A 15,672-nucleotide genomic window follows, 5' to 3' on the forward strand; every position below is an offset into this window, starting at 1 on the left:
AAAATGAGATTTTTTTAATTTAAAAAAGTTTTATTCTGAACTGCTCTTATACTTACAGAAGTTGAAATATAGCATAGAGAGCTTCTGTACACCCCGACTCATCTTCCTTTAATGTTAACATCCTCTATAAACATAGTACAGTTATCAAAAACTGGAAATTAACATTGGTACGACTATTAATTAAACTATACATCATATTCCAATTTGACCAGTTTTTTCACTAAAGTGTATTTTCCATTCCAGGATTCTATCCAGTATCTCACATTGTAATTAATTGTTATTTCATCTTAGTTTTCTGTAATTTGTAAAAGTTTCTCAATCTTTCTTTGTCTTCCATTATCTTGATGCTTTCATGTCAAGTATACTGATTTAATCATAAAGATAGCAACTTTACAGTGGAAAAACAAGGAGACACCACTTGTGATGATGAATTTTCTATGTCAACTCGGCTGGATCATGAGGTGCCAGATATTTGGTCAAACCTTATTCTGAGTGTGTGAAGGGGATTCTGGATGAGATGAACATTTGTACTGGTAGACATGTAAAACAGAGTGCTCTCCTCAATGTGGGTGAACCTTACTTAATTAGTTAAAGGCTTGAATAGAACAAAAAGACTGAGTGAGAGGACCTGCTCCTGCCTGACTGCCTTTGAGCTGGGACATTGATTTTCTCCTGCCTTCAGACTTAAATTGAAACATCAGCTCTTCCTGGGTCTTCAGACTGCCAGTTTTCAGACTAGGACTTACATCATTGGCTCTCCTGGTCCTTGAGCCATCAGACCTTGGATTGGTACTACACCATTGGCTCTCCTAGGTCTCCAGGTTGCCAACTGCAGATCTTGGAACTTGTTGTGAGAGCCAACTCCTTAATTTTTTCCTCGCTCTTCTCCCTAATTTGTTTCCCTGGAGAATGCTGACTAATACACCACCCTAACCGAGTGATCAAAGCTAGTATCACTAGTCATAAGACATATTGATATCATAAAACTCTTGACATGATGCACTGAGAAGGGGAAACCTCATTGCTGTGGTATTTTCATTCCAATCATGAGAAACATTAGACAATCTCAAGTTGGCTTTTCTTTTGGTGTTCAAATTTCGGTGTCTGTGAACCAGAAAACCATGGTTTCCTTCTGGGATTCTCCAATCCCCACCCCCAACAGTCAGGATTTCTTAGCATGGCCCGAGTATCGAGTCTTCTCTCTTTCACTGTCCAAAGCAGACAGGTACTGATGACAAACTCTTTACAGTGAATCTCTAAAATTGTTGATCTCAAGAAATCCTCATGTGTTAATCTCTCTTATTCTTCCCAATGTTATACTCAGTCTCAGGAGACTTAGGCCAAAGTAGGTTTTGGCTCCTCATTCTATAGATGTTATTAGCCAGCAATTCCAGTTCAAACTCCTGTGAAGCTCTTTCCTTAAAGACATACCCAGAATGCCAGGGTAAATGGGGTCAAAAGAGATTCAGACACTGTACCCAGCAGAGCTTCTTGTATCAACGTGAGCCCTGTGATTAAGTGCAGCTCATCAAATCAAACTTCTCCTTTCCGGATAATAAATTTAATCTTACAGTGGGATGGCTTGTTCTTCCTGACACCTGATATCAATCAGGACTATTCCAGCTCATCAGACATCTCCTAATATCCTAATAACTTTGACTGTTCAAAGAGATATATCCCTGGTATACTCTCCTTCTGTACCTCCCCTCATCGTAATACATTGTAAAAATTCCTTGTGAACATTAATGGCAAGTATGCACCAGGATCTTGTCAAGCCAAAACCTCCTGGAAATGCCAGTTTTTAAATCAGGCTTCAGATTAAAAGAAACAAAATTATTGATGACCTGATGAAGAGGATGTTGTTACTCTGATTCTCCGTATCCAAACCATAGTAGCCTTTTTCAAAATAATAGGTGAGTTTCATAGCATCCTACAAATTAAACAATTAGCTTTTCTAAGTATTATGAACCCATGGTTTAAACGTATCAGTGTGTTTTAATCTATTGCAGTTATCACTCTTTTTTTTTTGAGACAGTCTAGCTCTGTCATCCAGGCTGGAGCGCGGTGGCACGATCTCAGCTCATTGCAACCTCCGCCCCCTGGGTTCAAGCAATTTCCCTGCCTCAGCCTCCCTAGTAGCTGGGATTACAGGCATGCGTTACCACACCCGGCTAATTTTTGTATTTTTAGTAGAGACAGGGTTTCACCATGTTGGCCAAGCTGGTCTCGAACTCCTGAACTCAAGTGATCCGCCTGCCTCAGCACAAAGGCATAAGCCACCGCACCCAGCCACAGTTATCACTCTTATTGGTTCTCAGTTGTTGCTTTTGCCAATGGGAGCTTTTTCAGGTTGGATTCTGAATCCTTTTGTCATGACCACAGTAGTCTTTGGTAGAGTCCTTGCCCTCTAGTGTGATAAGATGCTCCATGCTTGTCTTGGACATTTCCTACACCAGGCCTGGAATCAGCTTTTTGCTCAAGAAGTTCTCTTTTCTTTCCATGGGAAATAGTATTTCCAACACCACCATCTGGACTTCAGGAAAGCCCATGGCAATGAAATTAATCCTTTTTTCTCTAATCCTTTTCAGTAGACAGAGACAGGATTATTTCTTGGGTTTATACTAATACTTGCAATTCAAATTCATGACTGCAGGGATTTTACTTAACATCTTTTGTTTTAAACTTACATCTTCTTTCTTTAACACTAAGACTTTGGATTCTTAATGTGATAGAGGATAATAAAATTTGAGTATCCTATAATTTAATTTATTTACACACATAGGACAGTCTCAACATAATAATACCAATACCATAATTACTGAAAAGGTAAATATAGTGTGTGTGTATATATATGTGTGTATATATAGCGTGTGTATATATGTATATAAATATAGCGTGTGTATATATGTATATAAATATAGTGTGTGTATATATATGTATATATATGTGAGTGTGTGTATATACATATATATTTGCATGTGATCGCCTGTTCCCCTCTTCTATGCTTGTATGATTATGTGTATGTGTGTATACATGTGCATATATATATATAATATGCACACATACACAGTTGCACTGCATCTATAGTTTTGAACTGTTTTAGTGGAATGTCTTTCTGGAGTTCTTTTATTCTCTATGGGAATGTTCTTTGGCTTCTTGTTCTCTCTTTTAATTTAGTAATTTTATAGAGATTTGCCCTTGATAAATTCCTTTGATAATGTTTACATAAAAGAAGTTTTACTGAACATTTAGAGAAAGATATGTTTCAGAAGAGCTTCCCTAACTTCACATTCTAGAGCTTTTCCATCCCTTGTTTTGTGTTATGTTTAAAATATGGAGATTTTCTTTCTGAAATCTCTTGCCTCTCTTCACAATTTTTAATCTGGATTTTATCTTTCCTTTGTTTCTGTCAATCATGTGCTGTTCAGTGTGAATTTCATTCCCATCAGTTTTGCAGTTTTGCCTCAGGTAGATCTTTGTTCTGGAGAGACCACTGGGCAATGAGATTTGAGAGTTCATGGGGCCCAGGTTGCCCAGCCCTCCCAAACCTTACTGCAGACTTCCCTGCTATTGTAGCGCTATGCTTCCACTGTCACCCTGCACTATAGTTATTGTTTCGCTTTTCTGTAACCCACATTAGATTATAAACCCTAGATGCAAAGTGCCTGTGTTTGCTGATCATCACTGTAAATTTCAGTTTTGGCTGCTGGCCCTTAGAGCTACCAAGGAGCCCCTATTTCAGATGCACTATTGCTTCCCTTCGCTTCCTGTGCAGAGATGCTCATTCCATGCAGGTTTTATACTGGTCAGTGGTTTTTCTTCACCAGGTAACATTTTCAGGCTTATAGAAATGCGTTGCCACCTCGTTTTATTGTAGATGCTGATCACCGAGTTTTATACCAGTCTCTATTTTCACAGGGATATTCAGAAAGATTTTAAAACATATCAAAATAAAGATGCAATTGCAGCATCTTTATCAACCGTTTTCACAAAGGTGAACCTTGTCTCTTCAGTTACAGAATAGAATTCCAGTGGTGCCTCTTAAATGTATGGTTTCTATCCCAAAAATTCAGACACATATATAAAAATTACAGTTGGTATGCCAGAAGCCCCTCAAAATCACCAGTAATCTCCCAAAACATGCTTTCTTCTGTGTTGCCTACTCAGGGAATTAGAAATGAAATAATAATTGACTCAGTTACTCCAACTAGAAACTTGGAGATTTTCCTTGGAGCCTTCTCCTCTCTTACTCCAGCATACAATCACTCAGCAAGTCCCGTTGTTTCTATTAAATGTATCAAATTCTCTCTATCCTCACTGCTACTGTCCAAGTCCTTATTTCACTTGTACTATGAAAAAATATTCCTAATGAAACTTCCTGCCTCTAGACAGTCCCCGCTTCCACCCACTCCTCATTTTGTGGTATACCTCCTTAGGGTGGTGTGTCTCAAACACAAATTGTATCCTCTCTCTCTACTGCTTACAATCCTTAAATATTCAGAATCCTTATGATTTGGCATCGCTTATCTCTCGAAGGTCATTCATTCCTCTGTCTCCTTACAACCTACCATTCAACTATATTGAATTTATTTCAGTCCCATGAATGATTAAGCTCTATTTCACTTACAGGACACTGTACAAAGATCTCCTCTGCTTTGATCACTCTCCCCTCACTCTTTACGTGAAGAAGTCCTCGTCATCTTTGGTTCTCAATTTAGATGGAATTTGAAATTTGGTTCCCAGATTAGAATGAATTCACCTCCTATGTACTCACAGCTTCTTTGCTTCTAGTTATTATTTTACTTTCCTATGACCTTCATTAGATTATAAACTTTGGGAAAGAAGTGCCTGAGTTTACTTTACTTTCTAAAACAAACTTCTAGCATGGTCCTTAATATATAGTAAGCATTCAACAAACATTTGCTGAATAAATGAATTGTGGAAAACTGTTATCCATAACTCATGATTCTCTTATTCTCATCACTACCAAATAACTATCCAGGCAGTCAACAATAGAAGTGAGTCAAGAGGTGCTGGTTGTGGAAACTGAGTTTTCGAGGGTAGTCCTAGGAGAATTTGCAGTTCTGTAACTATCTTACTGATTTTTCTAGTTGGTTTTTTATTCTATTTTTCCTTTATTACACTCTTGACACTTGGAATTGTTTTTTCAATATTTGCATTTGCCTCTAGACTTCAAGATGCAAGAGCCTCTTCCAAGAGGAACTTTGTCCTATTTTAAAATTTTTTGGTGGTTTTAAATTAAATAAAACTGTATTTTAACTATATGTACAATCACTACAAATAAGGGGATTTTTCTTATTCTATGCATTCAGAATAATACTTTTCTCTAATTTGTTTCTCCAAATGTATTGTAGTTGTGATCACACTATATCATTTTCAAAACCACTATTCATAAAAAACTTCTTAGTGGATACATCATATTCTATTATTTGACCTGGAATCATGAGCTGAAATCATTTATCTTTTGATTCAGCTGCTCAAACTATTTCCAGGAACATCAGAAATTTTTAAGTGCAATTAATATAAGCCTGAATTTGCAAAGAAAACTATTCTGCAACATATTACCCTCAGCTGAGAGATATACTAAAAGAATAGAATATCTCAAAGTGTCCAATCAAAGAACCTCCTGGCACTTCTTAAGAAATTAGTCTCAGGTCGCACACCTCTCTCTATTACTTTTAGAATCCCCAAGAGAGGAATGTGCAATTTGTAGTGCCTTTACTTGTCTTATAAGATGCTAGAGCAATAGAAAGGACGCTAGACTAGGAGTCACCCAGACATAAAGTCTAGCCCTAGCTAACTCTTACCTAACTCAGACCATTCAAAAGTTGCTTACGATCTCTAGGCCTCAAGTTTTCATACCATAAAATCCTGATTCTATTTCCTACACTATCTCTTCCATAGGAATGTTGACCAAATGCACTGCAAAATTAAAGATATACCACTGTTTTGAAATTTATACAGCCCTACATGGGCATCGTTAAGATCAGATAAAGGATACAAATATATCATGTATATTTGTGTGGTTTAATCAGTAGCATTGTGCTTTTGCTCCTTTTTCAGTTACGATGGTAAACTAATTCTTAAATGCTTTTGACTGAATTTTTAATCAAGCAGTGGTAACTCACACTTGGGGTATATTAGTCTGTTCCCACACTGCTAATAAAGACATACCTGAGAATAGGTAATTTATTGGTATTATTATTTTGAGATGGAGTCTCACTCCTGTTGCCCAGGCTGGAGTGCAATGGTGTGATCTCAGCTCACTATCCCTTTGCCTCACAGATTCAAGTGATTCTTCTGCCTCAGCCTCCCGAGTAGCTGGGATTACAGGCACCCACCACCTTGCCGGCTAATGTATTTTTTTTTTTTTTTTTTTTTTTTTAGTAGAGACAGGGTTTCATCATGTTGGCCAGGCTGGTCTTGAACTCCTGATCTCAGGTGATCTGCCTGTTTCAGCCTCCCAAAGTGCTGGGATTATACGCATGAGCCACCATGCCAGGCCGAGACTGGGTAATTTATAAAGGAAAGAGGTTCAATTGACTCACAGTTCAGCATGGCTGGGGAGGCCTCAGGAAACTTACAATCACGGCAGAAGGGGAAGCAAACACGTCCTTCTTCACATGGTGGCAGGAGAGAGAATGAGAGCTGAGCAAAGGGGGAAGCCCCTTATAAAACCATCGGATCTCATGAGAAATTACTTACCATCACAAGAGTAGCATGTGGGAAACTGCCCCTATGATTCAATTACCTCCCACCAGGTCTCTCCCAACACACATGGGGATTATGGGAACTACAATTCAAGATGAGATTTGGATGGAAATGGCCAAATCATATCACAGGGCAAAGCTTCTATTTAGATAAAGCCTCAGTTTTCCTTCTGTTCCAAAAGTAACATTTTGGTTAATCATGAGAATCTGCAGAAAGACTGACACCTTCAAAAGTGCTGGGGACAGTAAGGGTCACGGTGGGTAGCAACTGCTCAGAAGCAGCCCTACAAGCAATCAGGACACTGTGCATCCTGGTCTGATTAGGTGTGTTCCCCAAATTCATCAAACAGCATTTACAGTTTCTTTTTTTATTTTTGAGATGAACCATTTTAGCCTGAAGACAACCTTTAAAAGTACTAAAAACTCCTAAAAGTATTTAATAGTTTAAGTAGTGCTTACAATTTTTTTTCATACTTCTCATTAACTGCACCAACACTGGTAACTAGAGCCAGTCTTCTATCTCTGTTTTCCTCATTACTGTTTTTCGAGTACTTACAAATGAAGAAATGCTATGGGATCACAAAGCTTAACAAATGGTTCAATGGTTTAAAGTAATACATGAAAAATTTAAACATTCATATTATATATATGTAATACATAATATTTATAATATATAAAGACTCTGGAGACCCTAAATGACTATTCGTTCTCATGGAGGCAACAGATCATGATGGCAAGAACATAAGATTTGGAGTTAGATAAGAGTTTCAAATCTTGAATCTGCCATTGCTTACTGCAGTAATTTCAGGCAAGAGTTTATGCCCATGGGTATCAGTTTTCTCATCTGTAAAACAGGAATAGTAGTGCCACATTGGCAGAGTTAGAAGAGATAATTAAAGTATAATAATGGTGCAAATAACATACTCATGAAAGATTGGTTCACTTCTCCTATCACCAGAACTGATGTTTTATGTCTTTCATTTACCCTCAAGAATTTTCTGTTGCTGTGTGGCAACTTTCATTCATTTTGCTGACGTGCTGACAAGATAGATTTTTTTCATCTTTCACATTTCAAGCTTTTGTTTGGTAAGCTAGCCTATTGTTCAGCTGTGAGTGCATTTTCTTTCTGTTTGCGGGGAAAAGAAAAGAAATTATCAAACAGGTTAAGGGATCCAAAATAATAATAAAAGTGCCTTTGGCATGAGCAAAAAGCAAATATCAATTAATGCAGCCCAGTAGAAGTAAAAGCGTGTGACTGGTGCCAAGTACTCCACTCACTTCGCCTATAACGTTGTGTTTGTTGAGAGTCTGCGGTTTGTATGGTATCATTCCAGATGTTTTAAACGCTGAATATCATTTTTAATGCTACCATGTCTCCATTCTCAACACAATTGCCCCTTAATTTTGCATAGTATTTATTTCTGTGTTGTTTCCTGGACCTACACTGCCTTCCTTCTCCCCTTATCCCCCTCTATCTGTCTAAATCTCATTCATTCTCCCAGGTTATGCCTTAAATAATATCCCTCTTTGGAATCTCCCTGCCTGCTTCAAATTCAGTCAGCAGTCCTTTCTCTGCATGTCTCAGTTTCTGAATTTGTGAAATGGAGATGATAATAGTATCTGTCACATAAGATTATAGTGAAGACACAATACGACAATGCATATAAATCCGTTAGCCAAGTACACTGTGTTTAAAAAATGTAGCTATCATATTATTCATATTTTATCATTACCCTTACCATCATCTTTATTATTATAATACTTCTGCACATCTGTAGTATTTCGCTTGTGCCTTTATTTGGTGTTTGCTTTATTCTGTCAGATACTAGTGGAAACTCCATGTGTGTTTCCTGTTTGACAGTATGTGTCTCCAGCAACTGAGAGCAAAACTCTTTCCTTACAATCTTGCCAGTGCCTTGTCCAATGCCTGGTGAAGAGAAGATACATATTAGATGTTTATCTAAAAAAAAAAAAAAAAAAAAAAAAAAATCTTTTTGTTTGCCATAAATGAATTTTTTTTTTTTTTTTTTTTTTTTTTTTTTTTTTCTTTTTTTTTTGAGACCAGGGTCTCTGCTCTGCCACGCCAGGGCTGGAGTGCAGTGTGTCCGACTCGGCTCAACTGCAAGCCCGCCACCCAGGATATTTTACGCCAATTCTCCTGCCCTCGCCTACCGAATAGCTGGGACTGCAGGTGCCAGCCACCATGCCCGGCTAATTTTTTTTGTATCTTTTTTAGTAGCGATGGGGTTTCACCGTGTCAGCCAGGATGGTCTCGATCTCCTGACCTCGTGATCCGCCCGTCTTGGCCTCCCAAAGTACTGGGATTACAGGTGTGAGCCACCTTGCCCGGCCCATAAATGAAATTTTTAAGTGTCCATGTCTGTGGTTTAAATTTAGCAATTCTTACCATAAAAGGTGTCTTGAGTATGCAGTGTGATTAAAAGAGGATTTTCTTTGTTTTCTTTTCTTTATTAAATGTTTTATGACAAATTAACTTTTCCTCTTGCAAGGAAGTCCCTGGAGACCAAGGATTTGAGAAAAAAGTGTGTGATTGTGCAGACTTAGAATAACTTGTGCTCTCTTCCCCCAGTCCTGACTCTCACTTTGGGAGTTAGCAAGGCAACTTGGGAGGCTCACTCGGGCATAGAGATCCCTCGAGAACTGTGCAGTTCAGGTCTGTTAAACTCAAGGCTGGATGCTGGGCTGAACGGTTTTGAAAATCTGCTTACCTGAACTTATTAAAAAGTCTTAGTCTTTGGAATTTAAGATATTTTTAAAGAGCTGGTGTTACGGTTACAGAAATATTTCTTGCACTAAATAGCATTTTGTTAAGCAAGCCTGATTTGTAGATTTAGCAATTAGTTTTAATACATTTAGTAGGGTCTGGGTTACTCTGTGCTAACAAGTTCCCATAAGTTTGAAGACTGACGAAGTCAGAAGGATCTGGCTCTAGCTGGAAGGGATATTACTTCTGTTCAGACTGCCAGTGGAAGACTGTGTCCCCTAGGGTAGGCTGTGGGGTAGGCTGTGGCAGGTGGTGACTGCCTGCATTGAAAGACTCAGCATTCTTATACTTGGGAATCCTTTTTTCTACAGAAGTTGCTAAGAGCATTTTTGAAATTGTATCCTAAAACTGAATTGAAGCTTTGAAACATTAATGGAAAAATCATAATCTCAAACTTTCAAGTGTTATGAGAAGCTGGGAACTTCGACTTGCTCTTTGGAACAAATAGTCCTTTTCATAAAACCCATTGCTGTAGACTTTTGGTGGTGAAAAGGAAAAGAAAAAAGTAAGGAGTCTAAATAATGTTATTAAAATATCAAATTTATATTCTTTGTGGTGAAGTCTAATCTCTAGATACCACTTCCTTTAGAATTTTTTTCATAGGTGTGGATTATAATACACTTCATTTGAAATTGCTGTTGAAATGTGCGTGTGTTCTCATTCAAGCAGTTACCCACAGATAATTGGGATTAGAATCCAGAAGGTGACAGGAATAATTCAGGGACATACTCTTATCTTATGCTGGTAGAAGAAGCATAAAGCTACTGGATGATTTTGATTGCTGACACCTGAAAAGAGCCATATATTAAAGTTGTATCCCTCAGCAATGTTATTCCAAATCAAATTTTCTAGATATTGATGAAAGTGTTGATATTAGGTATTTGTGATGTGAAACATAATCCTGAGGGGATAATCCTAAGGTAAGGCCAAGGATAATTACCATAAATAAAAAGCATTAGTTGTTGTTGTTGTTGTTTTTCTTGACAATGAAAACAGCGTCCCAAAAGCCAGTCATCTCAGAAGGTGGGGGGGATCTGGGCCACAAAATGAGGACTCAGAAGGCAGCTTTGAAGCAGATGATTATGGCCTTGGACACAAGAGGACCTAGAGCAAGGGACTTGAACTTTGTGGATATGAAATCAGTCATATCTACTATCTGGACTTGAGTTCCTGTGACATGTAATTCTCTCCTGTTATAACAAAGTTTTCAGTAACGTTTTGCTAAAGATTTTTGATTGGTTTGGGTAGCATAGTGTGTAAATGTGTCCATGCCTAGCACATTAGTAAAGAAGAAAATAGTTTCCCCCTACCCCGCTCCCACTCCTTAATCTTACCTTTTCTGAAATCATTGTTGTGGCTACTGTTCAAAGAAGAATTGATGTCTTGGAAATCTGTGAGATGACTGGCAGCATAATAAAAAGTGATCCATGGCAGGGAGAGGACAATGATCTGGAATTAGTCAGCAATGAGGGCACAACCTATTTCCTAACCAGGTAGCAAGATATCTCTACCAAATGGTCAAAAGGTAGATTTATTCAGTTCAATTTAGTTATCAAATTTATATTATCTTAGATGTTGTTCTATCTGGCTAACATGAACTCTACCTATTGTTCTCTAATGATTAACCAAAAACAGAAATTATTTCTTTCTTATGTGTCATATACATAATCAGCTCTCAATAATTTTTGATAGACTTTTACTATGTTTTGATGTATACAATAGGATGACATGGTGAATGAAAATCATAATCTCAAACTTGGTGGGTGAGACTATTATGAAGATCATCTTATTTTGGAAAATGATTGAACCCCACAGGTGAGAACAAAGGGGATTATATGCTCCACGATAATTTCAAAGTGTCTCAAGTTTTCGGAATGAGATGATAACCCATAGGATTTATTGAGAGACATCATCTTGACATAGTGAGCACTTCCGCCACAGCCACAGCTAATGAACTAGTTAATATGTGAAATGGCTGGGAGGGTAACAAAACTTCTGGGGAAAGTATAGCATCTCCTGTGTTCCCCTTCTCATGGACTATGAGAGAATTCTCACAACTGGTCCCCACTCTCCCACCAGCCTTGAAGATAAGAGGAAGGCCCTTCATGATAAATGCTTTTAAAGTCTGATAGTTACTTCAATAATAGTATCAGACTCCGTGGTGGTATATCTTCCTAGCTACTGAGCCTGGTGGCATCTCCCAGAGCAGTGGAAAGACCACAGGAGGGATGAGGGATCATGATGTTGACAGAAGGTAAGGAAGCAATGCAACTGCTCCCAAAGTTATGTTTTTGAGGAGTATAAAAGTGGGCTCTTTCCTTCCTTCATGCCTTTCTGAATTGAGACTGCAGAGGACTGATGAGCTTGGAGGCTGCAGACTGCTGGGAACCACTGCATGGAAAATGGGGGTAGAGTATCAGAGGACCATGGTGTAGGTCCTCCAGCTGGACATCAAAGTTCTTACACAACTATCTGATCACTGAGAATTAGCCCTTAATGACCAGGGCTTATTGAAGAAATTACCAATCCTTGCAGAACTTATAGATAATGAGCTAAATTTGCAGTAATAATTATCAGAAAAAGAACAGCAGCCTTGCCATGACAGGCATGGAAGGAGTTATTTTTTACTTCCTTACTCTCCTTACTACTCAGACACCTAGTACAGCTGGTAAGGCCAGAATTATGTAACCTTCAGTATAATAATGAGAGCATATACCCAGATGAATAAAATCCTTCACCTATAGCAGGAGAAAATGTATTTAAAAATCTCAAATGTAAAGTATGACTTTAAAATATTGAGGCAGGTGCCATAAATGACATGGAAATCAGCATCATTAGTATAGAGCAGGGAACAGCAAACTATAGCTCGCAGGCCAAATCTAGCCCATTATCTATTTTTCTATGGCCTGTGAGCTAAGGATAGTTTCTCCATTTTACATGTAAAATTGCAAAATATTAAGGGATTTTATGTCTGGAGCCATGGCATGAGAATTTATGGACCTGTTCCTCAGCAAAACAACTATAACTGGTGAAAATGTTAACACCAAAATCAAACAAAACATTTAAAGCTGCTGGAAAATATCTTAGTGGTATACACCAAAATGAAGAAACATTTAACGAAGAACATTTACTAAATCTTGGTAAAAATGAGTCAGAATTTGTGGAACTTGAGCACACGCCATCACATCCAGCTAATTTTTGTATTTTTAGTAGAGACAGAGTTTCACCAGTTTGGCCAGGCTGTTCTTGAACTCCTGACCTCAAGTGATCTCCCTGCTGTGGCTTCCCAAAGTGCTGGGATTACAGGTGTAAGCCACCACACCCGGCCTCAGAGGCTAAATTCTTGTTAAGTGTGGCAAAGAGGTCAAGCCTCTCTTTTTCCAGATAACCCCTACTCACAGGGTGGAGGATCTATCAGTGCCAGGCATAGTAGACCACCTCACCTACAGGGCAGAGATTTTATGCCACAATAGACAAGCTGAAATAGCAAAGGCTAACGTTACTGCCCAGAGCCCTGTTTGTAAACCAGGAGTGTCATTCCTGCTTTCAGCTCTGGAGCACAGCTCTGAGTTTTGTGCAAGGAAAAAGGTAACACAAAAGAACAGAGAACTCTGAGGCTCTCCCCAAAAGAAACTGATTTTATTTGAAACAGAGTGTGCAGAAGTTCAAGCCTAAAGGCATTCTAAAAGACAATGGAGACTTTAGTGGTATGCAGTTAAGAGCAAGCTGCTTGCTCTATGAGAACATCAAGTAAATCACAAGACAGCTAGTTTACTAGAGAGAACCCAAAAAAAAAAAAAACAAAAAAAACCCTGCAAGTCCTCCTGGGATTCAAAGAAACCCCAAGGACTGGCCTCAAAATTTGCCCCTGAAAAGGGCCCTAAGTTTAATTGGACTAGTGTAGGGGGCATTTTATGCCAAGGGCATTGTCAAAAGTAACAGAGCAATTAGGTGGAAATTAGTGAAGCCTGATAATATAATAATGAGAGGATCCATGAAGATTTAACTATTAAAAACATATATGCACCTGACAACAGAGTCCCAAAATACACAAGTCAAAACCTGACATAATTAAAGTGAGAAATAGACAATTCAATAATAAAACTAAAGACTTTAATACTTCTCCCTCAATAATGTATAGAATGACTAGGCAGAAGACCAATAAAGAAAATAGAAAACTAGAATAAATCTGTAAAACAACTAGACACGGCAGACATCTATAGAACACACTACACAACAATAGAAAGCTACACATTCTTCTCAAGTGCACATTGTTCTCCAAACGATGCATATAGTAGGTCAAAAAACAAGCCTCAGTAAATTTAAAAGCATGGCAATCATACAAAGTATGTCCTCCAATCACAATAGAAATTAGTAATCAATAGTAGAAATAAATTTGGGAAGTTCACCAATATGTGAAAATTAACACACTCTTGTAAAACCAATGAGCAAAGAAGAAATTAAAATTAAGACATACTTTGAGATAAATAAATATGAAAACATGATATATTAAAATTCATATGATGCAACTAAAGCAGTGCTCAGAGAGAAATTTACAGCTGCAAATGCCTATAAGTCAATTGTTGACTTACAGTGACTCAACAATGATTTTTCCATGTTATGATGGGTTTATCCAGATGTAATCCCATTGTAAGTTTAGGAGCATCTAGTCTTACAATGGTTTGACATGATTTTTGACTGCATGATAGGTTTATCAAGGCATTAAATGCATTTTCAACTTACAATGTTTTTAACTAATGATGGATTTATCAGGATATAACCCTAATGTAAATAGAGGAGCACCTGTATTCATAAAGAAGAAATATGCCAAATTGATAACCTAAACTTCTATCATAAAACACTGGAAAAAATAAACAGAATACTAAGCCAAAAGCAAGGAGAACAATGGGGATAATGAAGACTAGAGCACAAATTAATGAAACAGAAAACAAGAAAAACAAGACAGAAAACAAATGGAACCAAAAGTTTGTTCTATGAAAAGGTCAACAAAATCAGCAAACCTTTAGCCACACTGGCTGATATGGTTTGGTTGTGTCCCCATTCAAATCTCAACTTGAACTGTATCTCCCAAAATTCCCACATGTTGTGGGAGGGACGCAGTGGGAGGTAATTGACTCATGGGGGCTGGCCTTTCCTGTGCTGTTCTCATGATAGTGAATAAGTCTCATGAGATCTGATTGGTTTTTCAGGGGCTTCCGCTTTTGCTTTCTCCTGATTTTTCTCTTGTTGCCACTATGAAAGAAGTACCTTTTGCCTCCTGCCACGATTCTGAGGCCTCCTGCCACGATTCTGAGGCCTCCTCAGCCATGTGGAACTATAAGTCCAATTAAACCTCTTTTTCTTTCTACTTTCGGATATGTCTTTATCAGCAGTATGAAAATGGACTAATACAGTAATTTGGTACCAGTAGAGTGGATCCTGCTGAAAAGACACCCGAAAATGTGGAAGTGACTTTGGAAATGTGTAACAGGAAGAGGCTGGAACAATTTGGAGGGCTCAAAAGAAGATAAGAAAATGTGGGAAATTTTGGAACTTCCTAGAGACTTGTTGAAAGGCTTTGACTAAAACACTGATAGTAACATGACCAATAATGTCCAGGCTGAGACGGTCTCAGGTGGAGATGAGGAACTTGTTGGGAACTGGAGCAAAGGTGACTCTTGTTACATTTTAACAAAGAGACTGGTGGCATTTTGCCCCTGTCCTTGAGATTTGTGGAATTTTGAACTTGAGATAGATGATTTAGCGTATCTGGCAGAAATTTCTATGCAGCAAAACAATCAGGGGTGACTTGGGTTCTGTTAAAGGTATTCAGTTTTGTAAGAGAAGCAGAGCATAAAAGTTTGGAAAATTTGCAGCCTGACAATGTGATAGAAAAGAAAAACCCATTTTCTGGGGAGAAAATCAAACAAGCTGCAGAAATTTGCAAAAGTAGCAAGAAGCCTAATGTTAATCCCCAAGACCATGGGGAAAATGTAACCTGGCCATGTCAGAGAGCTTCACAGCAGCCCTTCTCATCACAGGCCCAGAGCCCCAGGAGGAAAAAGTGGTTTCATGGGCCGAGCCCAGGGTCCCCGTGCTGTGTGCAGCCTAGGGACTTGGTGCCCTGTGTCCCAGCCACTCCAGCTGTGACTGAAA

The sequence above is a fragment of the Rhinopithecus bieti genome, unplaced genomic scaffold (genome assembly GCF_001698545.2).
Source record: "Rhinopithecus bieti isolate Rb0 unplaced genomic scaffold, ASM169854v2 scaffold_19708, whole genome shotgun sequence".
NCBI lineage: Eukaryota > Metazoa > Chordata > Mammalia > Primates > Cercopithecidae > Rhinopithecus > Rhinopithecus bieti.